The sequence below is a fragment of the Gorilla gorilla genome, chromosome 4 (assembly GCF_029281585.2).
Source record: "Gorilla gorilla gorilla isolate KB3781 chromosome 4, NHGRI_mGorGor1-v2.1_pri, whole genome shotgun sequence".
NCBI classification, from domain to species: domain Eukaryota; kingdom Metazoa; phylum Chordata; class Mammalia; order Primates; family Hominidae; genus Gorilla; species Gorilla gorilla.
The window spans coordinates 178,324,389-178,336,517 of record NC_073228.2 but is presented as its reverse complement, the minus strand read 5'-3'; the positions used below and the strand labels follow the sequence as shown (position 1 = coordinate 178,336,517).

At 45.4% G+C, this 12,129-nt stretch overlaps 1 long non-coding RNA gene across 3 annotated transcripts in view; it reads right to left on the bottom strand.

Annotated features, from left to right (window-relative positions):
• Nucleotides 1-467: 467 nt before the first annotated feature.
• The window catches only part of LOC109027091 (uncharacterized), a 29,120-nt gene continuing 17,458 nt past the window's right edge, over nt 468-12,129 (bottom strand). Inside the window, exons 2-7 of one of the 3 annotated variants that reach the window (XR_010134005.1) lie at nt 9,499-9,598; nt 7,212-7,432; nt 6,605-6,786; nt 5,125-5,297; nt 2,393-2,466; nt 468-1,799 (exon numbers count right to left, since the gene is read on the bottom strand). This is a non-coding gene — a long non-coding RNA (uncharacterized lncRNA). Of the gene's footprint in view, nt 1,800-2,392; nt 2,467-3,685; nt 5,298-6,604; nt 6,787-7,211; nt 7,433-9,498; nt 9,599-12,129 lie in introns of those variants that run through there. The other 2 variants (XR_002006239.3, XR_010134004.1) reach the window with 2 other exon arrangements.

Sequence of the window (12,129 nt, the reverse complement as noted above, 5' to 3'; positions counted from 1 at the left end):
TAAGATGGTCTAATCAGTGAGTCACAGGCCTGTCATATTTCTTAATATAATCAGGGTAAAAGAGAGAAACAAAACGAATGCAAAAGAGTTTTGGCCGAGTTCTGTTAGTAGTAATTGATACTAACTCAGGTATATGGGGATCGCACTTTGCAGTGTGCCCCATCTACTCCTTGCTGCTCTTTCTTGCACCTCCCGCATCTTCACCTTTACTACTTTAGGACCAGATAACCACCTCCTAAATGTTCCACGGAATGTGAATGTGTGTATCAGGAAAAAAAAAAAAAAAAAGATTCCACAGTCTTTTCCTAGACTAGAAAAAAAGACTTCTAGTCTAGGAAAGGCTAGAATCAGCAAAACACAAAGGTGTCTTTGCTGCTGGACTTCTCAGAGAATTGTACATACCCAAGTGTACTGTGACACTTAGTGAGGAGGATGGAGTGAGCAGCGTCTCCTAAGCTATTGTGATGACAGACACCATCTGATAGCTGGAGAAATCTTCTCCAGAACAAAGCTTGGGACATGCTTTCCCGGATCGTGCATTTGCTACAGGAGCGAGACAGACTGATGATTCAGAGTGCTACCACCCGCAGGCTGCAAAGTCTTCATGATGACAGCTGCTGACAGAGCTACTTCATGGATTGAATATCTGCTATGAGCTGGGTGCTTTACCATAAGGAAACAGCTTTGCCAGGGAAGACAAAAGTTAAAGCATCTTCAAGGAAAAGGCTTTCTGGTAAGGCATTTGCTAAATCAGGAAGGCTGCTTTACCAAAGGATGGAGGCTGTGTGAGACTCACCCGGGGACCTGCCCTCAGTACCAGGACTGGCTAATTTGCAGGGTCCAGTGCAAAATAAACATGTAGGCTCCCGTGTTTTAATGTGACTAAGAATTTCAAGATAATGACAGCAGAGCATCCTAGCAAGCACGAGGTTCTTCTAACAACACAGAGGTTGCACCCCGTGAAGCCTACCATGTGCAAAAAGTGCCTTGTGTAGGAGCCGCAGCCCTGGACCTCATGGGAACCAATCCGATTGTGCCAAACATCACCTGCTCCTCCCTTCCTTCAGTGTGCTGCTCCCAGACGGGCCTCCTCCCACTCTGCCTCAGCAGGAAGCTTGTTCTGCCAGCTCTCAATGACTCAGCAGCTGATTAAGCAATGTGCTGGGAGATTACCCAGAGGCAGCATGAAATCGTGGCAGGAGATTAGGAGTTCAAATTCCGGCTTTTACTCCTTACCTCTCAACTACGTTGGGCGATTTTATGTCCATTTTCTGTACCTTAGAAAGACCGTTTGGAAAAAGAGGTTGGAAATAATGCCTAGGCTGGAAACTGTGTGGTGCGAGCAGCCAGCAAACACAGTGACAAATGAGTCCGCCTTTTGCAAGTGGGCCAGTTCCTTACAGGTATAGGATTTTTTAATTTCCTCTCTTGGAGACTCTTGGCCACATCTCTCATTTACTTATTTCTCCATTCATTCCTTCAGTATTTGGAGGGTCAGTAAGAAGGAACCAAGCAAAGCAGAAGGGGAAATAGCAGTGCAAGACCCCTTGACTGGAAGGAGTGTGCTACACAGCGGGAAGAGCCATCTCCTGGGTCTGGAGGAGCTTGGCTGGTGGAGAAAACACAAGTTAATGGTAAACAAAGGCCAGTGGGTTGTCTGTGGATTCTAATCATCCTTCTATCCCCACTGCACAGCAGCCCAAATAATTGACGGTTGGCCACCAACCACCTCCAGGAAACTCCAGCCTCCCAGTGCCTTCAACCATCTTCAGCAATTAGGCTCAGCATGACAGTTGTTTCTGAAATGAGGAGCCAAATGAATGGAATTAATCTCCCTGATTTAAATCCATTAGTGCCTGTGATATACTGGCACAGGCATTTAAGAGCCACTTCACCTCACCCCGTCATGCCCAAAGGGTCACAGGCTGACTCATAGTTAATAGTGGGGAAGACTTTAATGGAGGGGCGGCTTTGAAGAAGCGCAGGGTGTGTTTAGAAGCTTGAAGGTTTAATGCATTTTTAATTAAATGTGCTCTAATAGGATTCAGCACCAACTATCATGTCACTACAGATAGATTCATTATATTTGCTCAGTTAATTATGCGTGCATTATTACCCAAGTGAAAACTTTGATGACCTGGAAAGAAGCTTGACTTCGAGGGACACCCAAGAGTTCTGCTGGCACTTTCAGGATTAGATTAAGCCCTTCCCCACCCTCCAGCCCCCGTGTGTACTCTCACGACCACACATGTAGACACGTGCACACACCAGCAAAGACACCCAGGCACAGGTGTGTACACACTCTCTCTGTCTCTTTTCTCTACCTCACTTCTATCTCCTTTCAAAAAGAAAGGAGTGGTAGGAGATATTAAAGTTAGAAAAAAAGCATTACCAGATTGGACTCCATCCTGTTATTAGCTGAATGTCTTCAGATATGGCACTGATGTCTGAGCCTGTGTTCCTTCTCTATAAAATGACAACAATATTATTAATAATGAGTACATCTCCCAGGATTGCTATTGGCGCCAGTGTGATTTTGCCTACGGAGTGCTTTGTGCAATGCCGAGAGCCTTGCACGTGCTTCCTGTCGTTGGTTGTAACAACTCAATCCACCTGTATCCTCTCTGTATACTCACTCCCAATATATGCATCCACCTGTATTCGTTCTGTACACTCATTCCTCCCATGTGCATCCACCTGTATCTAATCCAGACACTCACTCCCCCAATATGCACCCACCTGTATCCAATCCAGACATTCACTGTCCCCCATATGCACCCACCTATATCCAATCCATATGCTCACTCTCCCATATGCACCCACCTATATCCAATCCATATGCTCACTTTCCCATATACACCCACCTATATCCAATCCATACACTCACCCTCCCATATGCACCCACCTATATCCAATCCATATGCTCACCCTCCCATATGCACCCACCTGTATCCAATCCATACACTCACCCTCCCATATGCACCCACCTATATCCAATCCATATGCTCACCCTCCCATACGCACCCACCTGTATCCAATCCATACACTCACTCCCCCAAATTCACCCACCTGTATCCAGTTCATAAACTCACTCCCCCCATATGCACCCACCTGTACCCAATCCATACACTCACCCTCCCATATGCACCTACCTGTATCCAATCCATACACTCACCCTCCCATATGCACCCATCTATATCCAATCCATATACTCACCCTCCCAATATGCACCCACCTATATCCAATCCACACGCTTACCTTCCCATATACACCCACCTGTATCCAATGCATACACTCACGCCCCCATATGCACCCACCTGTATCCAATCCATACACTCACTCCCCTCTGTATACACCCACCTGTATCCAATCCATACTCCTCACCATATACACCCACCTATATCCAATCCATACACTTACTGCCCCCATATGCACTCACTGATATCTATTTTGTGCACTCAGGGCACAGGGTTCCTGCTTTATAGCGAGTGTTTGCATGCTGAAGCCTGACCTCATTTACTCATTCAACAAGCATGCACTGAGCACTCGGCAATGACTTCCTGAGTACCTACCATGTGCCCAGCTCAGGGTCCTGGGCTTTTAAGTGTTTCTCATGCCTGGTGTCTTTCCTACCACAACCAGGTAAGTACATATTACAAGAGGGAAACTGAGGCTTAGATAATTGATTCAGTGGTGTTTATTGGATTTTTTTTATATGCTAAGTATTATGTCAGAGGTGGAGAATAAAGAGGAAAAAGAAACAAGTATGGCTCTCGCATCAAGGACCTGATCTTGTCACAGGAAGTTTTTGAGAGCTCACAAAAAAGTACTTCTGTTTCTGGATCTTTTGTATTCCCTTGGATCAAATCATGGTACACAGATGGAACTGTGTATCTCACAACGTGGTAGACTGAGCGCCTCACTGCCTGCTTCCCCACAATGTTGCTTCCAAGTTTGGGGAGTGGAGGAGGTGTCTAGGGGGCCAGGAAGGGGATCTGACATATCCAGAGAAGGCTCATGTGGGCATCCTGGATAAGCCTCAAAGGTGGTGCTTCTCAGACTTCCCTGCACTTATACCTTTTCTGGGGATCTTGTTGAAGCACAGATTCTCTCTCATTCAGTAAGACTGGGGGTGGGGAGGGTATGACGGTCAATTTTGTGTGTCAACTTGGGAGGGGGGCGTGGTACCCAGTTGTTTGGTCAAATGCACAGGCTAAATGTTGCTGTGAGGGTATTTTTTGGGATGAGATGAGCATTTAAATCAGTAGACTCTGAGTAGAACAGACTATTATTTTCTGTAGTGGGGACGGGCCTCACCCAAGCAGTTGAAGGCCAGAAAAGAAAAGACCAAAGTCTTCCTAACAAGAAGATATTATGGCTCCAGACACACTGCCTTTGTACTCAAGGTGCAACATCAACTGTTCCCTGGGTCTCCAGCTTGCTGACATACCTTGCAGATTTCGAAATTGTCACAACTGCATGAGCCAATTTATTAACAGAGGAATTAATGGATCTCTACCTCTATCTCCATCTCTATCATCCCTATCCCTGTCTCTATCCCATTGGCTCTACTTCTCTGGAGAACCCTGACTAATACAGGGGTTTGAGATTTTGCATTTCCTGCAAGCTCCAGGAGATACCAGTCCTTCTGGTCTATGAGCCAGACTCTGAGTAAAGTCATAGATAAATATCACGTCTGTAAATAGAAAGTCCATCACACAAAAAGCTGGGGCAAGTATTTTTTTTTTTTTTTTTTTTTTTGAGATGGCGTTTTGCTCTTGTTGCCCAGTGGTGCAATCTCGGCTGTCTTCAAACTCTGCCTCCCGGGTTCAGGCAATTCTCCTGCCTCAGCCTCTCGAGTTGCTGGGATTACAGGCACCCACAACCACGCCCGGCTAATTTTTTGGATTTTTAGTAGAGACAGGGTTTCGCCATATTGGCCAGGCTGGTCTTGAACTCCTGACCTCAGGTGATCCACCCGCCTCGGCCTCCCAAAGTGCTGGGATTATAGGCATAAGCCACTGTGCCCGGCCAGGGGCAAGTCTTAAAGTTGCCCTGAAGACCTTCAGAGTGAGTTTTGGCTGAAGCCATTCCACTGTGTTCTCTCCAGTGATGAATTTCTACCTGATCATTTGAGTCCAGTGGTTTGTCCAAGCTGGTGAGCAACTGGAGTCTCCAAGAGGGTGCCCCCACTACTTTCAAGCTCGTGGTTTTCAGTTGTCTAAACACAGCTTTTCTCACACAATCTCAAGTCAAGCAGAGGCAGCAGTATCCAATGCCAAACAGCTGGATGGAAACTGAGAAGAGAAGAAATCAGAGTTGCTGCAAAAGTTTTCCGGCAGCCCAGGTGTCTGGCATCCCACAAACACCCACGCTGGCTTCAGCAACCCCCTGCCTTTCCTGACACCTTTTGAACGCTAGACAAAAACAACGAGAGCAGAATTGGAAGCCATGGCAAATGCAGCAGGGGAAACAGTTGGTCTGCAGTGTGCTTCCTGGCTTGCAGCAGACAGCACGACAGCAGACCAAATGAAAAAGGAGGGGACGAATGGGGAAGAAAAAAGGATGTCATTAGCAAATGATCTTTGCCTTCCTCTCCGATAGCTCAGACCACAAGAAAGCTCCCGCAGTCACATTCAGGTGGAAAGTGCCACTTCTCAAACATCCCAAGGCCTTGCCCTGCTGGTAAAAATGGGGTAGAAGAGCCCGGGCGCGGTAGCTCACGCCTGTAATTCTAGCACTTGGGGAGGCTGAGGCAGGTGGATTGCCTGAGCTCAGGAGTTCAAGACCAGCCTGGGTAACATGGTGAAACCCCATGTCTACTAAATACAAAAGAAATTAGCCAGGCGTGGTGGCATGCGCTTGTAGTCCCAGATACTCGGGCAGGAGAATTGCTTGAACCTGGGAGGCGGAGGTTGCAATGAGCCGAGATCGTGCCACTGCACTCCAGCCTGGGTGACAGAGCAAGACTCTGTCTTAAAAAAAAAAAAAAAAAAAACAGAAAAAGAAAATAGGTAGAAGAGTCTGTGATGAGAAATGCATGGGGCCCAGTCCAGTCCTGTTCGGTAGAAACATAACATGAGTCACATATGCGAAGTCCAAATTTTTTTCTTTTTATTTTGAGACAGGGTCTATCACCCAGGCTGCAGTGCAGTGACACGATCACAGCTCACTGCAGCCTCAATCTCCCAGACTCAAGCGACTCTCCCGCCTCAGCCTCCCAGGTAGCTGGGATAACAGGCATGCACCACCATGCCTGGCTGATTCTTTTATTTTTTGTAGAGACAGGCTCTCACTATGTTGCCCAGGCTGGTCTCGAACTCCCGGGCTCATGTGATCCTCTCGCCTTGACCTCCCAAAATGCTAGAATCACAGGCATGAGCCATGATGCCCAGCTAATTTAAAAAACATTTTTTGTAGAGATGGGGTCTCCCTATGGTGCACAGGCTGGCATTGAAAAGTTTAAATTTTCTACCAGCCACGTTAAAAATGTCAAAAGAAACAGGTAAGTTAATTTTAGTAATGTATTTTATGTAACAGAAAATACCCTAAATATGATTTCATTGTGTCATCAGTAGAAATATGTAAAACAAAGATATTTTACGTATATGGTTTTTGTCCAGCTCTTGGAAGTCTGATGCATTTCCAGCCCATCTCAATTCACACTGGCCACGTTTCAGGCTGGGCGCTACCATATTGGGCAGTGAAATTCTGAGGGGCCTTGGGGAGCAGCACGGTGTGGCCACAGACCCTCAAGTTGGTATTTTTCATCTGCCCCAGCCTCCCCTAAAAATAGAAACATGACAAAGAAAAAAAAATGAGAAAAAAAAATCTTTTGAGAACTAAGCATGCCAGGCAGATCCTGCCAGGTGAATGCTCACAGTGAAGTGAATAATCACAGTGATTCTACTCAAGCAAGCACCAAATGGGCAAGCATTCTTTAAATAAACAGAAATTGAGTATATTTCAGGAACCTATGTACCCTGTGGGTCACACAGAAGGTTAAATAAAAATTTGTTTTAAAAATGTCTCCCAAGGGGCAGTCTCTGTTGCGCTTCTCCTGCGTGTTGTTGGAAGAGGGAGTGGCTCTCAGGGTGGAAGCTGGGCCGGCTGGGGGGCTGAGAAGTCAGGTTGAGGTGGACACTGGGGCCTCCAGATGCCCCCACCTGCCATGGCCATTCCCAGCTCTTAGAGTCAAGTATTGACCTCACCTGTGGATCTGCAGGGAGGGTGACACCGCAACTCAAAGCCACTCTAGGAGACTTTCAGTTTCCGGTGGGGACCTTCCATTGAGTTTCTAGTGGAGACTTCAGCAGATGCTGTGCAAACCTGGAGGGGAACTGTACCCCAGATATCTGAGTATTCTTTCATTTGGTTAGCTGCTCACTCACTCCTTCATGCGTTGATTCACACATTGTCCCAGCTGGGCTCCCTGGGAAGCAGACAGGAGCTTTATTAGGAAGTATCTTGCAATCAACACTAGTGGAAGGGAGAGGAAGGAAGTGGGATTGGGCTTAGGGAGACAAGGAGCTGTGACACAGTCTCAGTGAAGGCCCAGCCATTACTGGGGGAGTTTTAAACATGGGAGAAGCTCCAGAGCTCTCCTGACTGGGCCCAGAAGGCCAGGCCTTTATACCTCCATGCTGGTCAATCATCCGATGTGGGCTTTCCTGCAAAGGAGGCTGGACACAGGGCAAGGGGGCTTTCTTCAGCCGAGAGCTGAAGATCTGCAGGCGGCACTGCCAGCCTCTGGGCTAGTAGGTCTTTTATTCCCAAAGGGACATCTGGGTGGCACATTGTAGCATTCACCACATACATCCTTTAATGTAGTCACTCATTTATGAACTCTTGTCTCTGGGCTCCACTTAATGACTCACTCATTGATTTAATTTATAAATGCATCTCCTTTGCTGAGAACTCTCCAATGGCTTCTCTTGACACTTTGAACCCTTCATGACGTGGGCTCTGACCCCTCTGAGCACTTGCTGGATAAGACCCTTACCCTCACTCACTGTGCTGCAGTCACCCTGGTTTCTTCCTTTTCTTGGGACACACCAAGCTCTTTCCTGGCTTAGGTACTATGGCACTTATTTTGGTCTCTATCTGACATTCTGCTCCCTTGGGTCTTTGCAAGGCTGGTTCCCTTTTATAATTCAAGTATCAGCTCAGAGCACCCATCAGATGAACTTTGCAAACCACCTCATCTACAGCAATTCACTCTATCGCTTCCTACCATCTGTAATCCTCTTCCCTAGTTTATTGGTTTTGTTTTACACAATCTATCACAATCTAAAATTACCTTGTTCATTTACTTATTTGTGCATTTTTCTCCCTCTCCATTAGAATGTAAGCTTCATGAGGACAGGATTTCTATCTAGTGTTTATTCTTATTAGTTACTCAAATATTTGTAAAATGAATAAATGAGTGATTCAGAAATTTATCAATTAACTTCATTCATTCATTTATATATTAACTCTTATTCATGTATTATTCTGTTTATTCATTTACTCAACAAACTTTTTATATGTATATGTGTGTATATGCAGCAAATTTACTGTGAGCTCAATAAAGATATTCTTTTTTTTTTTCTTGAGACGGAGTTTCACTCTTTCACCCAGGCTGGAGAGCAATGGTGTGATCTTGGCTCACTGCAACCTCCACCTCCCAGGTTCAAGCGATTCTCTTGCCTCAGCCTCCAAAGTAGCTGGGATTACAGACATCTGCCACCACGCCCAGCTAATTTTTGTATTTTCTTAGTAGAGACGGGGTTTCACCATGTTGGCCAGGCTGGTCTCAAACTCCTGACCTCAAGTGATCCACGTGCCTCGGTCTCCCAAGTGCTGGGATTACAGGCATGAGCCACCACTCCCGGCTCAATAAAGATATTCTTAGCAACATTATTGCAAACAGCAAAAACACAATTATATAAAAAACAAACTAGAATAATCTTGAGCTTGTCCAACTCTAGGGGATGGCCAAAAAAATGATGGTATGGCATGATAGAAAGTGAAGACCTCTGTACACATGACACTTTTTTATGACTTCATGGCGGTGTAGCAACATGGAACAAGGTCAGTAGGTCCATGAAAAGTGAGAGGAACACAAGTTTGATGAAAAGGCGTGCACGCTATGATTGCAGCTATGCCAAATGTGTCTGCTTTGGGGCGAAGATGAGAAGGAAGCAAGCAACAGTAAATAGAGTCACTCTCAGGGAGTGAGATGTGGGAGAGTTTATTTTCCAAGTATTCCTTTGATGCTGTTTCCCACTTATCTCTATGATAAGGATGGGATTATATGGCCCCCAAGGCAGGGACAGATCTGTATTTCTGAGACCTGGTAAGAAGTTATATTTATAAATCTCTTCCTGCATGTCTAGTGCTGAACATGCGTTTTTTTCAGTTTAACATTCAGAACAATCCCGTAAGGTAAACGGTATCTTTTATTGTTTTGGTGGATGTGGTAGGCAGAAAATGATCTAAAACCTGTGAATACGTTACCTTACACTGCAAAAGGGACGATGCTGCTGTGGTCAACTTAAGGATTTTGAGATGAGTTGTTGATCTCAGATCTTGGATAGGTCCAGTGTAATCAGAGTCCCTAGAAGAGGCAGACAGGAGGGGCAGAGTCGAAGATGTGACAATGGAAGCAGAGGTTGGAGATATGCAGGATTACAAGACGGACAACACAGGCAGCTTCTAGAAGCTGGAAAAGGCAAGAGAACGCATTCTGCCCTACAGCCTCCAGGAGGAATGCTTACCATTTCAGACTCCTGCGATCCAGAACTCTAAGTGTATAAATGTGTATTGTTTTAAGCCACTAAGTTTGTGATAATTTTTTAATGGCAACAATAGAAAACAAACACAGTTGCTAAATTGAAGCTCAGAAAGATAACTCATCCAAGGTCAGCGGCACAGTTACGATTGAGGTCATAAAATCTTAACTCTTCGTTGCTCTCCACTGCCACCTCTCTCTGGCCCATAACTGAAGTTGGAATTCTTTGCAATGAATTATCCACGACACTCTAGACATTTGCAGGCACCCAGTTGCTGCCTTAATTCTGGAAGGTTTAATTCTAAGGATTGGGCTGACATACATATGTTTCCTTTCCTTCTTTCTCCATCCTTTCTTCCCTCCTTCCTTCCCTCCTTCCCTCTTCTCTTTTCTTTATTTCCTTCCTTCCTTCTTCCTCCTTTATATTTATTGAGCAGCTGTTATGTGCCAGGTTCTGTCCAAGATTCTGAGAATATACTAAAAGTGAGATGGCCAGGTGCCTGTCCTTGGGGACTTCATGCCGAGATTTTGCACAGATTTTGAAAATATTTAGAATTTTGTGGATAATTTATGCTATTGAAGTTCAGCTTCAGCTTTAGGTCATTATAGAAGTGAGGAGGCATTAAAGATTTAAAATTAGGGTCTCTTTTTCTTCAACCAGGTCCTACTCCTCCAGGAAGATGATGGAGAATGCTGAAACTGTGCTCCAAGGCCATGAGAAGGAAAAGGCCTGGATTTTCTCTTCATTCTCTTTCAGTCCTGCTGCCTCCCAGTTTCTCCAGAGGACTTTTTGTCTCCCTAGGGCTTAAGGAGGATCCCAGGCTCACGTGCTCAGGATGTTTGAAAGAACCAAAAACAGGAAGGAGAAGAAACAGGCCCTGTTTGTTAGGAAGCAGAAAAACAAAGATGCAGAGTGGTATGGGAAGGAGAACACCTGCCTGAGAGACGGGGGTCTGAATTCCATCTCTGCCTTTCACTCCCCATGTGACCTTGGGCTGGTCCATGTACCACTGTAGACCTCAGTCTTCTCATCTGCCCAATGGGTAGAACAATATTACTTAAGGCTCCTTGTCCCAGTGTTAGGGATACAAAGGATAAAATACATGTAAAGGAGCCTGTGAAGTGATGAATAACAGATACACATACAGTCTGCAGTGAGGAGTGAGCAAACACAGATATGTTTATGGCCAGTGGCTGCTGTGCAGATTATGTGGGTAAAAATCACATTGTACCATGAATGGTCAGGAGTATTGTTATGTAGAGCTCTGGTTTTTCATCAGATTGTGCCTACATATATATGTGTATACACACACACACACTCTGTCTCTCTTTCTTCTCTCTCTCACACACACACACACACTGTCTTTCTTCTCTCTCTCACACACACTCTGTCTCTCTGTCTTTCTTCTCTCTCTCACACACACACACACACTCTGTCTCTCTGTCTTTCTTCTCTCACACACACACACACTCTGTCTCTCTGTCTTTCTTCTCTCACACACACACACACACACTCTGTCTGTCTTTCTTCTCTCTCTCACACACACTCTGTCTCTGTCTTTCTTCTCTCACACACACACACACTCTGTCTCTCTGTCTTTCTTCTCTCACACACACACACACACACTCTGTCTCTCTTTCTTCTCTCTCTCACACACACACACACTCTGTCTCTCTGTCTTTCTTCTCTCACACACACACACACACACTCTGTCTCTCTGTCTTTCTTCTCTCTCTCTCTCTCACACACACACACACACACACACTCTGTCTCTCTGTCTTTCTTCTCTCTCTCTCTCTCACACACACACACTCTGTCTCTCTTTCTTCTCTCTCTCTCTCTCACACACACACACTCTGTCTCTCTGTCTTTCTTCTCTCCCTCTCTCACACACACACATACACACACACATACTGTGCAATGCAGTAGAAAAAAATTCCCCAGTACAGGGAAGCATGAGACCCAAGTTTTGGTTCTTCTTTCTGGACTTCAGTGTTCCCATTGATAAAATGATCAGTGGTCACCAACTGAGGGCTATGGGCCCCATCCTGACTGCAGATGTGTTGATTGATCCAAAGTATTGAAAAACAAAAGATTTAAACATTTACCTACATTAAAAAAAATCAGAGACTTTGCCTAGAAAAAAAAATCTTGTTCCTCACTTGAACAAGATTCTTTTGAAATTCCTAAGGTCTAGCAAAACTGGGTTTGCATTTTCCAAGGCTAAATCTGCCTGGCACTAAGTGGCAGCTGTCCCTCTGAAACCGAGTGTATTCTTGCCTGCAAGCCACAGTCCCCACCATTCCCAAATGCTGCACACCCTGTGGGCTTCCCTATTCAATGATGCATCTTACTG